A 22,709-nucleotide genomic window follows, 5' to 3' on the forward strand; every position below is an offset into this window, starting at 1 on the left:
CAGACTCTTGTAAGGATAGGTGCCCAAAGATCTTGATTACATTTGAAAAGGTCAACTGGGACACCATCAGGGCCCGGGGCTTTTCCTGTCTTGCTTCTTTCCAAGGCGACCAAGATTTCCGAGATATCAAAAGATATTGGGATTGGATATTGTACCTCGTTGTTATGATTTGATCGATGGTCTATGATTTCGTAAGTTTTGAATATATTCCCGAAATGGGCTATCCAAGTTCCCTCGTCGATGGCCACCTCTATCTTGGGGGAGTTGTTATCTAGTAGGTATGGGGATCTGACCGTTCTCCAGAAGTCCTTGCTATTTTTTGATGAGGAGCTCTTGTCTAGGTCTTTCCACAGTTTCTCTTTCATTTCTTGTAGTCTTGCTCTACGATCATTTTTGTATTGTCTTCTCAACCGTTGGATGAGGCCCACATCTCTTGGCTTTTTATGGAGGGCAGATTTTAAGTCGGTTAGGGCCCTCGTACAGTTGTGATCGAACCATCCTTTTTTTTTTTGATGTTTGTTTGTTATTCTCCCCGTGAGCAGCTCATTGGCCACGGCCAGAATTTCTCCAAAGTTTGAGAGGACCTCTGCATGATTTATCGCTGGGTCCAGGCAGTTGATGATATTCAGGTATGCCTGGTTCACTAATTTTTTCGTGAGTTTATGCGGGTCGATCTTCTCCCATTTTATGGAGTAACCATTACATTTCCCCAACTGCAGACTTTCTTGTGTGATGCATATGCCAGACTTCAAGTAGTGCAAGGTCACCAAGAAGGTAACACAGCAAAGTTTTATTATTCCAGTGATAGATGTCTACACGGTCTATTCTATCTCAGGCCAGGTCCAGGATCAGGCTCCAGTTACCCTCCCCCAACAGTTCCAGTATTCTTCTCAGGATGGTAACAGTTGTGATAAGTGGGTCAAAAAACATGCTCTTAGGGGCATAGGTCACCACACTACTACATTGAGATCCAATATTCATACTTCAATAAACACACAGCTCAGCCCTCAACATCTGTCAATGTCTTAGGAATCTGACATTGCAGCTTCTTTGAAATTATTTTTGGTAGTCTGCACTTCCTAGCACAGCTGGTCGTGGTTGAAGACTCTCAGGTATCGGTAACTGACTTACTACTGCTGCTAACCATGCCCACCCATTCCCGCCGAAGATTAGACGACTCCGCTGGGGACAAGTGCATCTCCTGCAGTAAGGCAATATTAGTATGTTCAGTGTGAAGGAAATGTAGGGCTTTCTTATGCTTGATGTAGTGACCAAGACCATTGACTTTCATGGATAATATTGTCAATGGTAAGGGCCTCCCCGAGGCAAATTCAAGAGGGAAACAACATTCTCATAAAGAGGGGATCGTACCGAGGGCATATCACTGCAGGTTCAAGCAGGTTGCAAGTGGGTAGGCATCAGGGGAGCTTTAGCATTAGTACTCACTTCACGGAAGTACATCACAGCATCATCTCCATACAAGGGCACAATATGACATCTGTTCTCCACCAGAATTCCCCTTTACGGATGCAAGTCCACCGCCTGCGTGCTTGAGGCATTGTGGCTAACACAGAAACATCTGCACTGCTTGTAAAATCATCTTACCCGTGCAAGACCACATCATCGGTCTGACTACAGTAATGGCACCCATTGCAAAAATTCATGGCTTAAGCCCATCCGGTGTAGCTCTTCCATTAAGTATGCAATTTATGACCCTAAACAGATTGTGCAAAGAAAGGTATTTCTACAGGAAGTAAATCCATTAAGAGTGCAATGCATTCTTGTTTGAGCTATTATATATCAACTGATTTGCCACCACTTTCACAAAATGTTATAATCAAAATTGAATAGTTAGTGTGGCTGGTGGAATCTCACAAGGAGAGGGTCGCTCCCTACTTTCCTACAATCAGTGCCTCCCGCGTGTGAAGGAGGGATATGTCCTAACATTATCACCATCTCCTCGGCCCATAAAAACAGAGGTGCCACACTTGCTTCATAAATTGAATGGAATTTCACTGGGAGACCATCTGTTCTTGATCTTTTACCTCCACTTATCTATGAAGTAGCTTCCTTTATTTCTTGCAGTTGGATGGGGTCCACTGTCAGCTAATTTTAAGACATTAACAGAGGGAAGTGGGGTATAATCAAAGTAAAAACCAAGCTCAGGGCAAGGCATACAGGATTTTACATAGTCCTCAAACACTCTTCACTTCTGAGTTCATGGCCAAGCACCTCTCTCTGGTCATGTAAAGCTCCCATCTGTGTACTGGGGTTTTCGGGTTTTAGGAGCTATGCAAGAATGCGCCCACCTTATTGCCCTGAGCGTCTTGTCGAGCAACTTTCCTGCTGTGCTCTATTCCACCTGGTCTAATCATGAACGCCCTATCAGACACAAGTAAATCTAGGTAGCGTTACAGGCTGTGCCTTTGGAGGGTGAAATCCAGCCACAACATTAGCTGTCGCCTTGCACTCTACGACAATGATGGCAATCTGCATCAGTTGAAGAAGCCATTACGGACAATGGACAGAGTCCGAAACTACACACTGTCCGTGTGACTAACGGACAGTTTGTCACCCTACCTGTAACAGAACCTCACTGCAAATGTGTACGTCATTATTTTAAACTTGGATTACCACCAGTATAACATAGGCTTCAACAACATGTACAAAACAGTTAGGTTTAAGATAAAAAAAAGTGCTTCCAATGAATAGATGTTAGTAATACCTCTATTTAGCGCAAAAAAATGTTTTAACTGCCCATCAAAAGCAGGCGCTCCAGAGCTCAGCTGGTAATCCCCTTACAACACCTCTAAAAAAATACATCTTTAAAAAATATGAAGCTTCAATTTACAATGGAGAGGAAAACTGGCTTCCAAGCAGCCTTTGGATTTGCAAATTAACCAGTTGTGCACCTTTACATTTCTTTCAGGCAGCGGGCACCATGGCAAGTAGGCTATTTAGCAGCCTTCCCCTCCCTTGCCCCCACAGGAGGCCCCTTTCCTCTTAAGCTGCAGCACCTTCAGTGCCAAAATTAACCTTTCTCTATTAGCACAAAGGCTGACATTGTTTCAAGAAGAGTCACAGTCAGAGGACACAAGGGCTAATTTACAGACAGACCTTGTAAATTAAAGATGGATGGTCACCCTAAAATATTCAATGAAGGCTTGTCTCTGACGTGTATTTGAAATCTCAGAGTTACCTAAAAACAGCAGATTTACTCTGGCTACACAAGAACGTCGTGTGTGGTTCAGTTAATGGCAGCATCCTGGGAGGTACACTTTGCCATGTCCTTAGCCTGGATCTGAAAGGATATGTGTTTATGTCAATGGTTTTAAAGTGTTTTGGTTGTCATCAAGGAGGCAGTCCCAGTGGTATGGAAGCTCAGGCAGTGTTGAGGATAATTACATCTGTAGACATAAACAGCTGCACAAATCCCCACAGGTTAAGAGCTCATCAGGGTATGGATGCAAGATGCGACTAAAGCTTATTTGATGTTTCCTAAGACAGAGCTATGATAATACAGTCACTCTGATACACAATGGTAAACTTACTCTTTTGCCTAAGTTTCCTATTATTCTGTTTTTACAAATAATATGCTGCATTTTATGACTCCGCACTCTCTATACTTATACGTGCGGACTTCTCTGTGCCAATTGTGGTGTCTCCCGGCAGTGAGAACTCTGCACAAGGAAGTGTAGGGAGTGCAGAGTCATAAAACTCTGCAAGTAGATTATGAATACCAAAAATTGGTAAACTTACACAAAAGTGTAAGTTAAATTAGTAAATATGGCCTGGGATGCTCTGCTCACATAGCAATGGAGGAGTGGTGGGCACTTTGTAAGTGCGCATGACAGTTTGGCGGGTGTCTTGAGCCAGCTAAACCATCATGAGCACTTTGCAAGTTCCCCTCCAGGCTTTAATGCACAGCCTTTTGGGGAACATGGACAGGCTCATAGTCCTTGTCTGAGATCCGAACCACGGTGCTCAGGCCAATCACAGCACTGCTAACAGCAGCATTTTGATTGGCTTAGAGGAGCATGGATGATTCTGTTCCGGCTGGACGCAGAGAGATGACGGAGGTGAGACAGGGTGACAAGGTAAGTTTATTTTTATTTTTCTACACCCCATGGCCCGCCACCTCTGATCCCTGCCAGCCACTACTGGTTCTCAAACTCTCACTATGACAGGATCAAACTTGTTTGAAGGCAGTTCATCTTCCCTATTAAAAGAGGATTGACTTTAAAATAGTTTGTATTGCTCATAAAGTGCTGCAGCCGAGATTCATCCTGAAAAATGGTGCCAGACTTTTTACTTGCTATGATCAAAATCTATGAGTGGTCCACACTGACTTAGAGACCTATCTTTCACAAATGCTCCTGCGAGCTAAATCGGGGTATGTTACTCACCTCTTACCCCAATAAAATGTCATGCTGTTCTGTATACTAACATTTATAATATTGTCTTCCAATATTAACTAAAATGTCTCACCAGATTACTGTTATTTTGCTGAATACTCTGAACCAATCAATCAATCAATCAAGGGTTTTTTAAATACAACTACTCACACGAAAGGGTCTCAAGACTGATTCATCAAACAGCCAGGTCTTGAGTTCCTTCAGGTACTTGGAGAGAGTTGGAGTCTGGAGGAGATGGAGAGGGAGGTTGTTCCATGCCTTGGTCGCAAAGAAGGAGAAGGAACGGCCGTCTGTTCTGGTCTTCTTAATGTGTTGCACCATCACAAGGGAGAGTTGGGCTGAGCAGAGGGATCTTTGCCTTTAGTGGAACGCGAGGCGGTGGTTCATGTAGGCGGGGACCGGTGTTATGGAGGGTGTTGTGGGTGTGGGTGAGAAGCTTGAAAGTGATTCTCTTCTTGATAGGGAGCCAGGGCACTCTTGCTTATAAAAATTCAGTTCTGCAAGGTCTGCAGTATATACATACTTCAATAAAATGAATAATAAATAACACAATATTATAAGGCATTGAAACCTTTAGCTCACTGAAATTCAAGTCCACATCAGTATAAACTGTGCTTAGAATTTTTACAGTCATTGTCACCTATCCTACCCAATACAAATTATTAAAAAAGTTATTTCATGACAATGAATTAATTAACTGATGCAATCATTTGGGATCATATCAGTTATACTGAAGACCTCACAGAAATTGTCATCGTCCAAGTAGTGTTTTTTCTTTTTGCCTTTCAGATACGTCACAGCATTATTAATGAACATGACTCTTGACTATTGAGCTGATGGTGGGGGTGGTTACAGTGCCACTGACACAGGTCTCATATCCTTAAGTCTTTTCTCTCTTTTTTGCAAAATCAGGTAAAGCATTCTCGAATACTTGAGCGTTTATGCTTTTTTCGAGCCACAGATGGTTGGTTGTGCCCTTAGTGTTGGATTTTCACTGCTCCACAGCTCAGGAATTTGTACTCCTAGTGTTTTCGCACCACCATTCCTCCTGTTAAACATGTGTTGCTGATGAGCAAGTTACTTACCTTTGGTAACGCCTTATCTGGTAAAGATATAATTTAGCTACAGATTCCTTACCTTAGAATATTCCAAATGTCAGTCTTGATCCGGCAGACTTTTGCTCAAGCAATACCCTTGTATGCTAGTAAGTTGCATCAATCGTCAACTCCTCATGGTGTCATCTGTGTCATCTATATAGATGCTACCTCAGCACACTGCCGTCAGTTACTTTTTCACGACTTTCCACGCCAGCAGCGTTGAGCCGTGAAGCACACTGACAGTGGTGTGTTTAGAACAATTAGGGCCCTCAAAGGGATCAGCCCTGACCCTAAAAATCTGTCCGCTGTGTGGGGAGGATGGGTGGGTCAGGAAGGAATCTATTGCTAGGTTAAGTCATTACAAAAGGTAAGTAACTTGTCCATCTGATAGAGACATCTAGCTGCGAATTCCTTACCTAAGAATAGATACCCATGAAATATCATCCCTGGATGGGGGACTGCAGGCAAGTTTAGACCAGGAAGTCCTGCAGTACAGAGTAGCCAAAAAGGCCATCCATGCAGACTTGACTGTCCAGGCAGTAGTGCTTAGTGAACATGTGCAGTGATGCCCACATTGCTGCCTGACAAATGTCTGAGACTGGAACACCATGTTGCAACGCTGTGCTCGCAGCATTAGCTCTGGGGAAATGAGCTTACAAGACTTCAGGATTCTACTTCTTGACCAGAGTGTAGAAAATTTCGATGCAGCGTTCAACACATCGCAAGATAGTCCTCTTCTGCACTACATGACCTTTCGTTGATCCAACGTGCCCCACGAAGAGTTGGTTGTTAACCCGGAACTACTTAGTGCGGTCAAGGTAGAGTGACAATGCTCTTTTTGGGTCCAGACAGTGGAGTCGATCCTTTGCCTTAGATGGATGCACCAGAGCATAGAAAGTAGGCAAGGTGATAGATTGCCTCATGTGGAAAGGTGGTACCACTTTCGGAAGGAAGAGGCCCTGTTGCAAAGCACCAATTTATCAGGGAATATTGTCAAGTAAGGATGCTTGGATGGCAAAGCCTGCAATACACTCACCCTCCTGACAGATGTGATGGTAAGCAGCTGGAGGGGGCAAGTGTGCAGAGGTACAAATGCAGCACACATCAGGAATGTGAAAACCAAATTAAGGTCCCAATGAGGGATGATGAAAGGGGCAGGGGGAACATATGTACAAGTCCCTTAAGAAATATGCTTACACTAGGGGATTTAAATAAAGAGGGTTGGCCTAGCAGCCTCAAAAAGGCAGAAAAGACTGAAAGGCACCATTTAAGAGTGCCTAGCTGTCAATTGCTACTGCTCAATCTCCACGCAAGAAGGCGTCGAGTTGACAGGTTCAGGTGGAGGACCCTCCCCTGCTGCTATGACCTAAGATCCTCCTAAAGGGGCACCCTGATCAGAGGAGTGATGCTCAATTGGAGAATACAAGAATGACTTGGGCCCAGTCGCTCCTGATCTTCTTGAGCACTCTGGACAGGAGTGGCATTGGCAGAAAGGCTTACAGGGGGCCTGAGCTCCACTCAAGATGAAAAGCAGTTACGGAATGCGTGCTGCCCTAGAAATTCTGTTGCAAACATAAGGAGATGATGGAAGGAGCACTGAAACATTTAAGACACTCACCCTCAGTCACAGATCTGGGTTAAATCCATCATTGTTCTTTAGCGCACTTCGCCACCTCAGTTCAGACCCAGCCATATGCAAATCAGTCTTGACTCTGTTCCTTATGGGAACAGTCCAGCCTGAATTGCCAATCCAGGTCTCCCTGGACTGAAAACAAGGCTCACTGTGTCTCTGTATTCAAGCTAGCCTGGCTGATGAGGGGTGATGCTCCAAAGCCCGTCCCAGGATGCTTGTTTCCGGTCCCGGGAGGACTTGGCGTGGCAGTTCTGGCTGGACTGTTCTCATGAGGCACAGGGTCAAGACTGATTAGCATATGGTTGGGTCTTAACTAGGGTGACATGGTGAGCAAAAGAACAATGGATTTAACCCAGATCTATTGACAGGGGGTGAATGGTTTGCATTGCATTCCATACATCATCTTTGTGTCCCTTGCTATCTTCCCTAAGTGTGGCGGGTATGCAAAGACATGGGTCCCAGGCTTACCCTGTCACTGGATTCAGGGTAGTCTGGCTGATGAGCGGTGATGCCCTGAAACCGGTCCCAGGATGCTTGTATTTGGTGCAGGGAGGACCTGGCTTGGCAGTTCGGGTGGACTTTTCCCGTGAGGAACAGGGTCAAGACTGATTTGCATATGGCAGGGTTTAAACTGGGGTGGCATATTGGGTAAAAGAACAATGGATTTAACCCAGTTATATTGATTGGGGGTCAATGTTTGATTTGCAATGCATTCCGTCCATTATCTGTGTGTTTTTTGCCTAAGAAATACCAGCATACAAAACTGCTGACATTGTGCGTTTTCAGCAGAGGTGACCACAACCCACTGCTAAAAGAGACCTTGAGCCACCTCCAGATGGAGACACTATTCGTGATTCACTAGGCATAGACAGCTGAGTTTGTCCTCCCTGATGTTCAGGGAACCTGCCAGGTGTTGAACCATCAGGGATATGCTCTGCTGTCCGAGTCATGCCCAGAGACACATGGCCCCTCGACACAGGGACCAGGATCCCACTATGTTTGTTCAGTGCAGCATGATGGTGGCGTTTGTTGTCTGTGAACACCTGTACCAGCTTTACCCTGATGGAAGGGAGAAAAGCTTTCAATGCCAAGTTAATTGCCTGGAGCTCTTTTGCTAGTTGATGTGGAGTCTGGTTTCTGCAGGAGAACTCTTATTTCCACCTCTCTCATATGTCTGGCACATTCCAGGAATGATGCGTCTGTCACTACTGTGTGATCTGGTTGGGTAAAAGGATCTGCCTATGACCCAATCTCTATTTGGCCTGCAGGTCCTGTGTAGCTCCCACTGAGATCTGGACCATGTCGGAGAGATTCTCCTGATGCTGCGCCCAATAGTACTTCAAGTCCCACAGCAGAGTTGGCATATGCCATATGGCATGTGTAACAAGCAGGATGCAGGAGGCCATGAGGCCCAGCAGCCCCAGAGTAATTCTCTCCAAAATCCATCAGAGAAGCTGAAACATCGCTATCATAGCCTGAATCTCCTGGACTTGCTAGTCAGGCAGATAGGCCCAAAATTGCACTGTGTCCAGAACATTTCCAATGAAATGAAGAGTCTGAAAGGGAGCCAGGTGTGACTTTTGCATGTTGATCCCTAGTGAATGCAGGAGGTCTTCCGTCGTCTGGAGGCAAGAGACAACACCCTGAGGCGAGCCCACCTTCAAGAGTGAAGATGGGCTCCGACCACTGCCATCACCTTGGTGAACACTCCGGGAGTTCTTGTAAGGCCAAAGTGGAGCTCAGTGAACTGAAGATGCTTGTGGCCTACCATGAACTGCAGATGGCCTTTGAACAGTTAGCCTTTGAGCAAGACAGGCATTTTCTGAATGTAAGCGCACTGAAAGCCACAAGGTTCACGCACGCTGCTCTGAAATTTGAAAACTGTTTTTAAGCTGTCACCTGTTTTCCTGACTTTGCTGCTAGCGCAAGCTGCACTTTGTCAACATGTCACGCTTTTAAAAGTTTTAATTTTTTGCACATTATTTGTTTATGCGGCACATAACTCGTTTTCTTAAAAAGGATTGCACTAAATACCTCCATACCGCTTGCACCTGACTCTCCCCGGTCTACCGCAGCTTCCATAGCTGATTGAGTGGAGGGAGAAGTAAACACCGGAAATACTCACTTCTGGGCGGCTACTAGACGGATGCGATTTTTACAGTTGGCAGTCTAGTTGTCACGCAAAGGACTCCTCAGCTCTGCTTTTAAGATCAGGATGGCGCAGAAGCGTGCAGCGGGAGCGCCTAAGGCATGCCACTGCTGCGCCAAAGGCAGGCCTAAGGCAAGCCAGTCTGCGCCCGCCACGCCAGTACGGGACCAGGGGCCAGGAACCCTGCCCAAACTGCCATGACTCCGCCAAAACCTATAATATATACAAACAAAGAGCTCTGGGCATTGAATACAGGAGCACACCCTTCCTGCCAGCACTCTCTGGTCACCTCTGAGCCCCTGAGCTGCTTGTTCTGTGAAATCATAGCTGTGACCAAGTTGCAGCAGGTAAAGAGTACAGGGGGAAAGTCAGACCACACTGATTATTGGAAGATGGGACTAATAAACTGCAAATCCCTCCCTAAACACACAATCAGGCTTCTAATTGAAGAGAAAGAGCCGGAGGTTCTTTTTCTGATGGAAACCTGGCGCAAAGAAAGCTCTATTCCAGACATTGTAAATGCCCTTCCCCAGGGCTTTGAAATCTATTGGCATGATAGAACAGGGACAATAGGAGGAGTCAGCTATTATTTGGAAATCTCGCCTAACCTGTGTTATTAACCCTCTCAACATAGCCAAATGTGAGGCCTTTGCCTTCAGACTGTCTCCCACCCCGGCCTGCTCATTCTCAGGCTGTCTCATTTACAGACCACCAGGGTCATGTACACCATTCTTAGAAGCTGCCACAGCTTAATAATAGGAAAAAGCGCCTTCTCTGTCCTAGGCGACTTCAACATCCACATGGACAACCACTCGAATCCTTTGACTAAGAGATGTGTAGCCGACTTTGATGCCATAAAACTCACACAATTGGTACACCTGCCCACTTACGAAAAGGGCCACACTCTGGACCCCATTTTTTCAAATGACTCCAGACTGGAAGCACCAGAATCAAAAGATCTAAACAAAGCCCATACAAATTGCGTATCCTGGATAAACGGATCCATAGAACGGAACTTTAAGAAACCAGGTCCAGTAAACCCCAAAAACTCCAACAGATCCTGGTTCAACTGAGGGTTGGTCACCCAAAAGAAAAGCTGTAAAAAGCTAGAACAAAATTGGAGAAAAATGTATGACCCCGAGCTTAAAATAGCCTACAAATTAGCTATCCAGCAATATCATAAGGAAATTATGAAAGCACAAGCTGCCTTCTTCAGGGAAAAAATCGAGAAGTACTCCAACTCTTCAAAGGAGTTGTTTAAAATTGTAAAATCCCTCTCTACAATCCACTCAGGCACAAACGTCTCCCAATGCTCAAAAGAGAGCTGCAATGAGCTAGCCTTGTTTTTTAAGAGCAAGGAAGAAAACATTTATAACTCACTCCACCCTAACATCAGTATTGCACCAACAGTCCCCGAAGTTCCCAACATCTTCCCAGAACCTCCCTGGAATACAGAACAGCTACCACCCTCTCCCCCCCTTCTCTGCTCAATTTCTCCAAACTGAGTGAAGAAGAGGTTATGTCCCTGTTACAGAACATCAAAACAGGGTCCCTTCTAGATCCGGCTCCAGCTCATATTCTTTTTCAAGGTGGTTAAAGTGTCCTAATCCAACTCTACCACCTCATTTCCCTATCCCTGGAAAGTGGGACAGTACCTAAAGAGTGGAAGCATGCCATTGTAAAACCTCTGTTGAAAAAAACCACCTTGACCCTGCCTCTCTGGCAAACAACCATCCGATCTCATTACTACCCATCCTGGGCAAGCTAGCAGAGGAATCCATGAATCGCACTATCTCGCAATTCTTAGAAGACACTGGTATCAGACACAAAGGGAATTTCAACCAAAACACTGCACTGAGTCAGCCTTGCTTGTTGGCACCAAAAAATGAAAAAGCATTTCAGACCAGAGAAGAGCTACTGCAATCGTGCTACTGGATCTCAGCACGGCCTTTGACACGGTAGACCACGCCGTACTGATCAATAGACGAAGGGGATTGGAATCAGGGGTGCAGCCATCAAATGGCTGGCCTCTTTCCTGAATGGTAGATCTTTCCAATGCGTGGAGGACGGAATCTTCTCAGATTCGTTTTGAGCCCCATGGGGGGTCTCTCAGGGATCTCCCCTGAGTCGGACCCTCTTTAATATATACCTAAGCCCACTAGCCCACATAGTACAGGAGTTTGGTCTCTCCATTGTGTCATACGCCGATGACACACTAGTGGTCTCAATCTCAGACTCCATCAACTCAGACCATAGACAGTTAGCACCCTGCCTTGAGAAGATTGGACCCTAGATGGCCATTTGCAGCCTTAAGCTGAATGGGGATAAAACAGAGCTTATGATCGTAGGCAGCAACTTCAGCCCACGCTCCGAGATCCCCCGGTCATCTAAATGGGGTACCCCGCCTCCCCCAAAAAACTCCTTAAAAGATCTTGGGATGTGGCTGGACCAGAACCTAACGATAGAGATCCAAACAAAAAAATTGGCGAGCACCTGCTGTGGGATGCTCTGAATTATCAGGAAAATTCCGGGGCCTACTCCCAGAAAACTCAAGGAAGACAGTGGTTCAAGCCTTGGTGGTATCAAGGATTGACTACGGCAAATACTTATACTTGGGCTCCCCCAAATATGTCACAGACAGACTACAGGTGGTACAGAACGCAGCAGCTGGACTGCTTCTGAAAATACTACGGCATCAGTCAGTTAGAGCCTCTTTTAAGGAGCTACACTGGCTTCCGATCCTAGGCATGATCAAATTCAAGTCCCTCTGTCTGGCTCACAGCGCTATGCACAGGAAAGGCCCCGCATTGGTACGAGAACTGACCTCTCAGATCAGGATAACATTTTCTGATGAACACTAACGGAATTAAAAGATCAAGATGGGGTGTGAGGTCATTCAAACACCTGATAACCAAGCTATGGAACAGCATGGCCCCAGAGCTGCGAATGATCGAAAAATAAATGACCTTTAAAAAAAGACTAAAAACATGGTTGTTTCACTAAGCTTATCTGCTGGAATTTCCCCCTGTCATGTCTCATACAGCGCTAGGATGCCTAAGGGTAGTCTTGCTCTCTATAAATCCCTAAACCTAAACCATAGCCCCAATGAGCAGGCAGGACGGATATGTGGAAATAGGCATCCTGCAAGTTCAAAGCTATCATCCAGACTCTGGTGCCTAGAGCAGGCCAGTCCTAAGCTTCAGGGAGCATTTTAAACTTTTCTTTTTTCAGGATGATAGATCTATAATTCGATGAATAAGCTTGTCCTGTTTCGGGACCAGAAAGTAGCGGGAATAACAACCACAGACTACTTCTGGTGGCAGAACCCTCTCTAAGGCCAAGAGAGACCTGACTTCTTTTTGAAGCAAGTTCAGGTGGTCCTGTGGTAGCCAGTCGAAAGCAAGAGGCATGGAGGGAGGGGTCGTCCTAAACTGTAGGGAATAGTCCCTCTGAACTATCTGAGACTCACTTGTCTGAGGTGATGTTCTGCCCCTTGAAGGGGATGGCTGCTCCTATGCCCAACTGGCCACCCATGATCTAGAGGGCCGGACTTGAAAGGTTTAGAGGCCGCAGGGGGAGGAGTGGACTGAGTGGACCTCTGACCGACTGACCCACAAGACAGAAGGTAGCACCCCCAAGCCTGCAAGGAGGTTGCTGAACATGCACTGTCTTGTGGCTGGGATAGGCTGGCATGGCAGAAAGCAACTTCTGTGGCCATGAAGGGGATAAAAAGCAGACAGGAGGGTGGCCACCAAAATGCCCAAGGACTTGGCAGTAGGCCTCAAGTCCTAAATGTGCTCAAGGGCCATGTCTGCCTGGTCTCTGAACAGATGGGTGCCATCAAAAGATATATCCATAAGGGAAGCCTAGACATCCCCAGCAAGCCAGAAGTTCTAAGCCAGGCATGGTGTTGAATGGCTACCATCAGGAACATCACTCTGCCCAATGAGTTAGTGGGGTCAAACCCACAATGAATAGTGAACTTCACGGCATCTCTTCCATCCACCACTGCTAGGGAAAGAATGATCAGGGCCTCCTTCGGAACCTATGGCAGCACCAGCGCAAGGAGGGGGCAGAACGACTCAAGAGCCCTGCAGTGTTCATTGACCCCATGGCTAGCAGAAGAAAAAAAAATCTTGTCCCAAATATCCAACCTTTTATTTCCTATGCAGAGGGAAATGTACCCTGTGAGTTAGAGGCTTGGACCACAATACTCTTGGGGTAGGGTGGTTGTTGAGGAATTTTGGATCACCCAGTTCAGGCCGCTGACAATGGACAACTATTTGATTCACAAGGGACACCATACTCAGCTTGAACGAGGTTCCCAGAAGGACATCTGTCAAGACTTTATTGAAAGGCAGGCAAGTTTCTGAGGGGGAGACACCCGACTGCAGGACCTATGGCAAGATGTTCACTTTGACATCCACCGAAGGGAGCTGAAGGTCCAAGACCTCTGCTGCCCTTCTCACTACCATAGCATAGGAAGCCCCCTCCTCCATAGCCACAGTAAGGGGTAAGTAGGATAGAATCTGGGGAGGTACCCATTTAACTGGTCTCACCCAAGTCCTCATACTAGTCAATTTCATGCTCAGCGACCCCTCCCAATCCAATGCCATTCCTAGCCCTTCAAAATAAGCCTGAAGAAAGGACCTAGAATCCAAGGGTGCCATAGGAGCCGGAATCTGCGTCGATAGGGCGGGCCACGAGGGTCAGGTTGCTCAAATATGAGGACCATGGCATCATATAATTCTTTAAGCTAGGTGGGTGGTCGCTCCGGCCCCTGGAAATACAGGTAAAGGTGGTGATGGCCCAGGCACAGGTTCTGCAGAATGAGGCCTAGAGACTCGAGACTCCTCAGTCATGTTGGTTGATGGACGAGATGTCGAAGCACACTTCAACTTCTTGTGTTTCTTATTACTCTTATCTGACCAGCCCTATGACTTCCAGTGGGTGGGAGGACAAGTAACTAGGACTTTCTTCACAACCAAGACTGGGAACGATACCTCCGGGGTGATTGGTGTGGAGTTGAATGCCAAGCCGCAAGAATCTTTAGGGACTGCTCCCTCAAAGCCTTCAGAGGTATGACTCGGCAGTCGAGCATGACTTCAGGTCATGATCATGCTCCAGAGACAAACCAAGTGTGAATCTGTCACTGATATTGCGCAATGGAGTCACTGCATGGTTTGAATCAAGAAGTCTTCTTAGACATTGGGAAAAACCCTACACATCACAAATTTCAGCAAAACGTTGAGAAAAAAGCTGTCAAAAATTCACAGAAGGTGGCTTTCTTAACAGATCTCTGCTAGCAGGCATTGAAAGAAAACAACTGACGTCACCGTACCCTGGTGGTGCCTATAGAGGCGACGCAGATGTCACGTCCAACATGGATGGCACTAATGACGACATGCAGAGCCGACCATCGCTACCTACTGATGTGCAAGGTATTAATGCCTGGGATATTCTAAGGTAAGGAATATGTGGCTAGATGTCTCTTTCAGATGTGGTTTCCATCCAGGGCTTAGAGCTGAGCATATTTTCATGGTATGTGGGCCTTATCGATTGTATGGTGGATTTGGATGACAACCTCCAAGGATCTGGTGGTGGCACAACTCATTGCTTGTGTTCTATTACTTGGTTCCTTTTCACACAATTGTAAGTAAGGCAATCTTGCAATTTAGTCATTATGTCTAGGTAATAGAAGGTTAAGGAATGAGATACTATTGCTCCAGCACTGATCAAAATAATAACTTACAATACTTTACCACGTCTTGGTCACAAAAAGCCTAAAAACAGAGAACTTGGACTTCAAAAAGGGAAAGTAAATGTCTATGATTTCTAATGTACCAATTGGAATAAAAAATTGATGCAAGAGATGTAACTGTCTAACTCTGCTGCTACATGGAGACATGGCACACCTACATTGCCTTCAATTAGGCACCTGAAACCTACCCTGTTCATCATTGGAAGCATTACTGAAAGGTTATTTTTGTGGCTGCAAGAACTCATCTGGAAATCTCATAAGCCAACAGATTCATGAACCACAGCTCCTTTCGTCAATTAATTCAAGTAATGAACACTACATTGGGCCCGATGTCTGGTGGACCCCAACCGACTGATCATCGGTTGTGGTTCTCCGAACAGCTGATATTGCAGTCTACCCACCGCATTATGATGCAGCACACTGAGGCATTGAGTGGGGGGACCATCCGCGGCACTTCCAGTCGGTGCATTGGTAGCCATCCATAATCACCTAATGACAGCAAAGCAGGGCTCGTCTCCGCCGTCAGGATTAATATAACAGTTTCTGACAAGGAAAGACTGTTGAAAATTGTTTTTGGGGGCACCTAGCAGGGCCCCCTTTCCCCCGAGCCCTCCATTCGCCTAAACATCCCATCGCCATGTGGCTGGCACCCTGAGGTGCCTGCCATACAGTGCAGGAATGTGTAAAAACATCATTTTACAATGGAAGCTTGTGTTGGGACCCTTTTCTGCCCCACCGCTCAAGCTTCCATTGTAAAATTGATGTCTCCGACCACTCGATCCTACTACAGAAGCTAGAACCGCTGACCTATGGATGGGCAGTTCCAGACTGATACATTGTTGGGCGGACACAAGTCGGCCCGCTATCCTAATCATGGCCTAAATTGGATAGGCTCATTCCTTCAGGACTTAAAAAATAGTCCTATACTTCTTCCTATATTAAACCAAAAAATGTGGTGTGTGCCCCAGCCTTTAGAGGCCGTCATTAATGAGTACCGTGAGATGTAATTCAAACTGTTTATGCAGATTGCACATAGCTCAGGCTATGCATTCAGATATTGCATTATGTCTAAATGATGTATAATAAGAGCCAGTGGAAAAATTGCCAGTGTCTCTATTTCCCAAAGATGACTTACTACTTTTCAAGGAAATTAACCCTAGATTGCCTGAATTCCAATGGCTGGCAAAGTTGCATGCCCATCAACTCCACACACTGAAAATATAGCATGAAACATGGGGTCACCACAGGCCATTCCATCCAAATGAATCTAATGACAAAAAGTTGCTAAGCCCTATTGCAAATTCTCAGCATTGCCACTGTTGGACTTAGACTTAAACACAAGGGGGTATAATCACAAGAACGTATGATAACTACCACAAGTGTACCATAAGGCAACTTTCAACATCGTAGCCTATCGCTGGAAAACAACTCAGTGAAAACGCGGAATTCACAAGACAGCGGTAGCATGCAATAGTTTGCTGAAACCACGGCCAATGATCGTGACACAACAACCTCAACGGAGATAAAAACACAAACCCCAACGCGAAAAACCTGCGATGGGCTAAAGTGCAATAAGAAAACAGTGACAACCAGCGCAAGGGCAGCAAAACTCACGGGCAATGTGGAAAAAAGCCCAAGAACAGCATACAGAAAATGCCACAGAACAAAATTCATCAACAGGGGAGTACCATGGATGCACCCTGACAAACTGCGGAGGACATCATATACACCACAACATCCAAGCACCGTGGAAAAATGCAACCAGCAGGCACACCGCATGAAAGAGACCAGTGGCAGACAAATCAGAGCCGCAGGAGCGACACACCCACCGTGCAGCATACGCACATAAGCGGAAGTGCACCTCGACATTGACAATATCCCGGTTCAAACAGCAACCCTTCCACAATTGAACACAGGACACAATTGGTTCCGCAAATGTGCACAACCTGGCAAATCACATCTGACACCGCAGGGAAATGTTACATGACAATGTACAAGTACAACCTGTAACCTCCAAATATGTTTTAATCACACAAGCCGTGCAGTTGGACATCTTCTACTGTCACATGATTGCCATGGACGGTCATAATGTGACGTGATCATGAGAAGTAAGTGTCAATGATGGCATTCCTACGGGCCATTCCTGATGTAGCTGCATTGGGATGAGGCTCACCTGCCCCATCACCACCATCATCGTCCGGAACCTCTGGATCTGGGATCCATGGGGACCTGGTGCCGACAAAGATGTTGTGCAACACACAACATGCAACAATCATCTTGCACATGATGTCCGGGCTGCACAGGAGCTTGCCTTTTGTGCCGTCCAGTCACCTGAAACGCGACCTCAATGCACCCAATGTGCGTTCAATGATGCCCCTGGTGCGTATGTGGGCCACATTGTACTGCCTCTGGTCGGGTGTGGCCGCGTCTCGGAGGGGTGTCATCATTCAAGGGCAGACTGCATATCCTTGATCACCTGTGACAGTGCAGGGAGAAAAGAGTCAATACTTGGTTCGGCAGGATGTGATGGCAGGCCCACCAATCCAGTGATGCCTGAGCTGGCTGTGTGTGGGGTGTGTGTAAGCCAGCCCTCAGGGAGCAGCTGATGCTGGCAACTACACCAACAGTAATCAGGCACTCAGGACTGCAATGTCAGACCTACAAGGTGGGATGACTCGAGTCGCTGTCTGTATTGAGTGCAGGGATAGCCCATGATGACCATGGAGTGGTGTGGTCATGTCTGTTAGGTGGTCGTGTAGTTTGACCCGTTGAATGTGTTATAGTCACATGTGCATCCCCACAGTTGTGTTCTGTGTGTTGGAGGCTTTGGGATGTGTGTTGTGTTGAATAGGTACTTACCAACGAGCAGTCCTGTTCCATATGTGCCATCCTGGAAGCGCTGGTTGATAATGGCCTGTCGGAATATGAAGGAATGATGCACACTGCTTGGGTAGTTGGCGAAGGCATTGGTGAGTAGTACCCGGTGGTCCACTATTGCCTGCACATTGATGGAATGCATGTTCTTTCTCTTGCGGTAGTGGTGTGCAGTATCCGCAGGGGGCACAATTGGGACATATGTGCTTTCGATTGCCCCCAATACGGCTGGGAATCCGGCTATGGCGTAGAAGCCTTGCTTTGTCTCCTGCTGTTCCTGCGCAGTGTTGGAGAAGTAAAGGTCCTGGGATGTGAAGCTGAGGATGGCATCCAGGACAGGTATGATGAACTTTGATAGGGCTGGCTGTGAGATCCCTCCGACTCTGGCAGTCGTTAGTTGGAAGGTACCAGAGGCCAACAGTTCTGCGGTGGGATGTTGGTTCTCTGCTGTGTTGGGACCATCAGCCAGTGGGTGATGTGGGTCATGATGCGGAGGATGTTTGTCCTCTTGAGCCTGTAGTGGGCAATGACTTCCTTGAGCGTTAGGTCTTTGAGAGTGGTGCATTTTCGGTAGGTCCGCTGTCTTACTCTGCGCTGCCTCGGTGGTGGTCCGGGGGGGCGGGTCCGGGTCCTGGGGGTGGTGGCAGTCCTGGGGAGGGTGGCAGTAGGTGTTGTGGCCCTGTTAAGGCACCGAGCTGCATGATGAGTAGCTCTATGGCATTGTTTGTTCTTTGGGTGTGGCTGTGTGCAGGCTCCGTTGCCTACTGCAGGTAGTCGTCCATCTTTTCACCTGCTTGAGGCAGGTGGTAAAAACCTGTGGCTACCGCGGCTTATCACCTGTTTTTGGTTCGCTTCGTGGTGAAAGTGGTGTTGTTTGTTTTTCGCGTGTTCCTGCATGGGAACGCCTACTCTGCTTCTCATTAAGGTTAGTTGGTGGTGTCCGCTGTGGTGTTACGTTTTGGGGCAGCTATCGTGGGAATACTGACGAGATCTGCTGTTAACACCAGCTTGTGAATGGGGAGATACATTTATCATGACTTTGGCTGTGATAAAGTGCAGTTAATTCAGCGGCAGCTCCTTGTGAATATGCCCCAAGGTGGCTCTCTTATGAGTGTTAGTTGTGTTATAAGGATTATCTCTTCCAGCACAGAGACCCCTTTTCATTTCAGCTTTAAGACATAGGTTGTTGAACATGTAAAAAGAGATGTACTGATATTTCATCAAATGTGTGTTTCTGGCAGGCACTTTTAATCTGTAAATGTTTAATGAATATGTCTGCTAAGCAATATCAATCAAAAACACATTCAAGTATAATTTAGTGACTATTTAATAGGGGTGTGCAATAAAATCTGCTCTGCAGGCAGAGTTTGTGGAGTTCTGCGCACTCCGCCTTCCGCTTGGAACATGGAGTTCCAGCAAAACTCTGCCAACCATCACACATCAGAGTTTTTCTGACATGCCGCTCTCCAACGTTACGGTAGCCATCGCGAACGAGAATTTTCATCCCTTAGCATTATTTTCGGGTTCTAGATCGTCTACCTATGAGCTTTTCAAAGCAGGCAATTGCAGCAGTTTGCGACCGTTTGCATTAAAATAGCTGCCTCTCGAGTAGAACATCTACTCGAGCAGCAAAAAAAAGAAGATCCCACAGTCACTCCTTGTGGGGCCCTTCATGCTGATTTTACAACGTGGTACAAGTTCTCTGCACTTAATATCAGTGGAAGCAGTGCACTGGGCCAGATTCTACCCGCTTGCTGAACTCTGCGTAATCTCGTGGAGTTTTTATGTAACTCTGCAGAATCCCACCGAGTGAAACTCTGCAAGATATGCCCACCCTACTATTCAGCTTAGAAATTATTCCAGGATTGTCACAAATCTTATGAATGTTTTCCTCTATACTTCTATCATTTTATATATTTTAATCACTTGCTTTTTGGCTTCTTTCTTTTACTTTTAGGTTCTTAAACACATACAAGACAGGTTCCATTTTAGTAAAAGTGTCCATATTATTTAGCCTGTCCAGCTTGTTTACTTTTATCCCTGAAGCCATCCTAGGTAATGAGTTATCAATCTTAGACCATGAAGGCTGCCATCTTTGACAAGGGAGGCTGCTATTTTTTGTCAAATAATGTACAATCATCAACATGTCCGCCTTTGATCCAGAATTAGTCTGTGCCCTTCTTTCCAAGAGCTGTGAAAGTGTCAAATCATTCAGATATAGACTTCGACAAAACCCCCAGTGCAATCTCAGTTTGTGACATGTGCCTTTTTCAAGGTCATATACCAACCATAACCCAAAATATTAGTCTATATTGATGTACTTTTGCCTTATTAGTACATACACTGATGTATAGGATTATGTCAAAACATTCCTAAGGTGACATTGCAATTTCCATCGTAGATAATATACTGTACATAAGGACTAACACATGACCACTTAGTTAGGAGAGAAACTTTACCCAGCTCACAGAATTAGGTCACAGATCCAGATGAGCATGGCACCAGATTACACCTCAACCAAAGACTCCAGCAAGACTCTCTAAGGTTCTGCAAAGTATTCCATTCTGCCTTCACAAACTGGTGCAGGATTGTGTTCTCTCTGTTTTTCAGGTATGGGCATCACCTCAGAAACTCTTAGGCGCAGATTAACAAGCCCCTTGCTCCAATTTTGCATCACTTTTAACATGGTAAAAGTGACGCAAAAGTGGCGCAAGGGTCTTGTAAATCTGCCCCTTAATATTTATGAATCGGCTAGAACTAGCATAGCACTTAGAGATAGCACAACATGAGTATAAGACATTAAAATGTGATGTTATGATTATTTTTCCCTATTTTCACTGTTATTGAAAAGCATAGATGCTTTTTATTATCTTCTGCGATGTTACCAATATGATGTGCACTTGATATGATATTTTAAAATAACTGTTATCAAAAAAAACATGTTGAAATACAAATTCCATTTCTAAAGAACTTGAGTTTGTAAATCACTAATTACCGGTCGCTTGCATTACCCTTGCTCCCTGTTAAGAATCCAACATCATTGATACCACCTCATTTATATGTAGGGTGGTGTGCTGTGGGGCTACAATAACCTGTCTTTCACATTCAGCTCTGGTGCTTTGAACTAAGTTCACTCTTCTCACCCATGGGTTTGAAAACAAACATTGTGGAGACTCAGGGCATATTACCAACAACTAGCGATAATTATCGCTATGTTGGCTTAGCGGCAATATCTTTATCGCCAAGCTGCGGCGATTTTTATCGCTTAGGAAGCTTGCTATTATCAAGGTTTATCTCCTAAGCGATAAAAATCGGTCGAAATGCATGAATATCGCTGAAAAGTCAGCGATATTCATGCATTACCGAACTAATGCTCTTAGCCATGTTATCCACCTACCATTGGATAACATGGCTAAGAACTGCTCAGGGGCAGGTGTTAGCTTTTGGAGATATTCGCGCTTAGCGCGAATATCTCCAAAAGTTGGTAATAGGAGATAGCGATGTTAGCGACTGTTTCCAGTCGCTAACATCTTGGCATGCCCACTTTGCATGTCATTAGTGATAAATTTCACTGACATGCAAAGCGGGGCCCAATATGGTCGCTATCTCTTACTAGCTGTCGCTAGCTGGTGTTAGCGACAGCTAGGTAATAGGGAGATCATTTTATCTCCGCTTTCTTAGCTTTTAAAGCCAAAAAAGCGGAGATAAACCCCCTTGATAATATGCCCCTCAGTTTTTGAAACTGTTGCTTTGCAATGTTATTAGTAGTAGCATGTATATTGGCTCTTCAAAATGCTCCTGCATCTTCAGCAACTTGTACAGAACCACACAGCAACACAAGCGCTGGCCCTGCATATATCAGAAGTTGTCACAATGCATCCATACTTCAATCATTGGACCAAATCTCAGAGGAGCCAAGAGTGTCATTAAAATTGTCTGCTTGTGCAATAACGTTTGCTAGCCCCACAATGCAAAATATGTGTTTAAATAATTTCAACACTGTAAATCAGAATGCAACTTTTGATGGGGAAAGAATTCAAGGACAATTATGAAGCATTAGTTGATACATCCTAGGTGCCACCAATACAGGTGCTCACAGAAAACCTAATTATGGAAAGATGGATGCAATCTTGCTTCCTCATCATAGTAGTTATTTCTGAAACAATAAACAATTTCCATAAAACAGACATAAAATTGACAACGTCCCTGTTGAAAAAAAACAACATAGTGTTTACAAATCAAAAAACATACAAGTACAGAATCAAGAAAATATACATCCGCATATCTTATAAAGCATACATACAAATGCACTTCTTTCCAGTGCAGATGCATAAAAAACGTACAGAGAAGATAAATTGCGCCTCCCATCATCACTAACAACCTTGCAACCAACCTCTAAAAATAAAGGGGCTTATTCATGAGCCTTTGCATCATTTTTGAGCCGCCGGTGCGTCACTTTTTGTGAGGCACAAGTGGCGTAAAAATTGTGCCCCTTGCACCATATTTACGAAGTGACACATCTATTTAGATGCGTCACTTTGTAAACCCCTGCGCCACATTATACCTGCGCCAGGTACAATGTATGCAGGGTGGCCGATCTGACGCAAGTAAGCCTCGTAGAAGTCACTTCTAGGATGCAAATTTGTCAATATCTTACGCCTGCCTCACAGCAGGCATACAACTGACGCAGGCACATTTGAAATGGGACTTGCCCATGTAAAATGACCCATTATTGGAGCTGCATGACTTTCCTGACACACTCGAGCAATGCGTCATTTTT

The sequence above is a fragment of the Lissotriton helveticus genome, chromosome 1_1 (genome assembly GCF_964261635.1).
Source record: "Lissotriton helveticus chromosome 1_1, aLisHel1.1, whole genome shotgun sequence".
NCBI classification, from domain to species: Eukaryota; Metazoa; Chordata; class Amphibia; order Caudata; family Salamandridae; genus Lissotriton; species Lissotriton helveticus.